The following is a 2,810-nucleotide window of genomic DNA, read 5'->3' on the forward strand; positions in this document are numbered from 1 at the left end:
AAATTATAACTTTATAACCCAAAGGGCCAAAAGAAATCATAGGGTCAAAAGTGTGATTCCCTTACTTATATATGGATCAAACTTTTTCTTATCTCAAGAGTAGCAAATCAAACTTTCCCTTTGACCCAAAAAAAACTAAGAAAAAGCAAAAGTCCGGTGGGTTTTTACCCTAAACTTCATCCAATTTACAGGTGTTAGAAATTTCAACAAACCAAATTAAAGTGTATTATAAACAACCCTCAGCCCAATATTCTCCTTTGACAGCATATATATATATATATATATATATATATATATATATATATATATATATATATATATATATATATATATATAGCCATATAGGGCAGGTGATACTGGAAGGTCAACTTCCAAAGTTTAGGTGGAAGTAGTTTGTTAAGCCATTAATTATATAAGTTAGTGTGTGTATAATATGAAAGGTCAATCTCAACTTAGTTTAAATTAATGTTTTACTCTATCTAACATTTCAATGTTCAAATATATCAAACTTGCTTAGTTTGACTTTGGAATATATATATTCATATAAATATCAAATTAATATGTGCACAAAAATTAGTTGAGTCAATAACTTAAATTAATACAGAGTACAAAAGTTAATTGATAATTTTGTCAATATGAGATGTTCAATCTCCTAGATTTTTAAACTATCTCTTTTTTTTTTTGTCAGACCATAAGGTATCTTGAGCAGACCCTAATTGTAGGAGGCACCTTTAAACTTGTACCATACTCAGACTGATCCCATTAGCGCCGAGCAGGCCCAATTAAGGGGCAAATAAAAAAAATATACACATTTTAAAGAAACTAAAAAAAAAACATAAATAATAGGAATGCATGATTTCGTTTGAACAAATAGAAGGGGAAACCCCAAAGAGGAACTCTTACACACTATGCAAAAATCGTTGAGTTTGAAACCCGTCAAATTGATTCTCCATAAGTATGATTTGAATGAAGAGAGGAGGATAATCAATCATCCAAAACTCTCTATAACACATGTGTGAAAGCCTCGCCAAAAAGTCATTATCATTCTAGTAAATGTTTTATAATTGTTAATAATTTTCCTTCTAGATATGGCATGATGATCGTGTTGAATTAACTAAAGGAATAATCATTTTTATGAGGAGGGGTAATGACATTATTTATTTTTGAGTTCTTATAAATAACAAAATTTTAAATAAAAAAATGTAACTTTACATATAAATATCAATATGCTCAAATTTATTTATTTAGTTATATGTAATAAATAAATTACAAATCACATACATTAATACTCGCACTCTATTATGGGTATGAACTATGAATATTTGTGTCATTTAATTTATTATTTATTGTCCATTTCGTAATTAAATAAACGAAACATTAAAATTGAATTCTTTCTATAATCATAAACGCATTCCCTTTACAAATTATGAAACCAACCAATAAAATAAAATTCATACTTTATTTCATTCTTTTTAGAAATATATTTATACTCTCTTAATTTTTACTGTAAATCACTAAATCAAATAGGTTGTAATTTGACTAATGGGCTTCACTAAATGGTGGCTATTCACTTTAGAGCTAAAAATAACGTTAACATGCTAATCACAATTTCCATTCTTGTTTAATGTTTGGTCTCCAAGTACATTATTCTAATTCATAAAATGTATTATTTTATTTTAAAATGTTCATTATTTTAACACGCACACGAAGCTATGAATTTTCTTTTAACATCAAAACGTCGTCGTTTTGAACTGTGGTCCACAAATAATTTACCAAGTTCATCTGGACAAATTATATTGTGTACCCCGAGGTCCACTTTTTAAGTTAGATCATAATACATTTTCATTTTTTCTAGGTTCATTATATTTTGATTTTGTTCATTTCTAATACATTACGGGTTCACTTGTAATATATTACAAATGAAAATGAACTTTAATATATTAAAAACGAACATGTAGTATACTAAAACTGAATGTATATCAATGATCCATCTTATTACGTGGACCTACTACATGATATAAGCATTAGTTTTTTTTTTTTTTTTTTGTTTTGAAAACTATAAGCATTAGTTGATTTATCGTTAGTTAATATTATTGTTTGTGGGCCACATAATGAACTTAGCCCAAAAATAAGTACTGCATTGAATAGATAGAGCCCATGGATTGATTTTAGGCCCAACCAATTATTTTGCAATCGTTTGTGGACCTTGGTCCGAAACGACGTTGTTTCGATGTTAGTGGACGCGGACGCGAATGACTCCAGAGAATTCATTATCCATAATATACAGAATCCTTATCTAGAATACACAGAACGATTGTCTAGAATACACAGAATATTGACACAAAATACACATAACTCATCATCCTAACATTCGAATACACAAACACATCACAACCTGTTTTAATAACATGAATACACAGAATATTGACACAAAATACACAAAACTCATCCTCCTAAACATTCGAATGCACAAACACATCACATGTGTTACTAACATAAATCCACAGAATGGTTGCCTAGAATACACAGAATGATTGCCTATAATACACAGAACGATTACGTAAAATACACGGAACTCATCTCATAACATTTTGGTACGAGGTGCACAATGCATTATGCACCGTGGTCCACGATATAAATTGCCATTATTTTGTTTGCAGAAACGTTCTGCATCATCTATTTCGGCCCAGTTCGTGTGCGGCTAGTAATTTATATTGTAGATCATGATCTAAATTGCAAGGTGGACAACTTATAAATATTTATTTTAGTATATTGAAAGTTAATTTTTTTTTTAGGTAATATACTAAAAA

Source organism: Ipomoea triloba, chromosome 6 (assembly GCF_003576645.1).
Source record: "Ipomoea triloba cultivar NCNSP0323 chromosome 6, ASM357664v1".
Taxonomy (NCBI): Eukaryota; Viridiplantae; Streptophyta; class Magnoliopsida; order Solanales; family Convolvulaceae; genus Ipomoea; species Ipomoea triloba.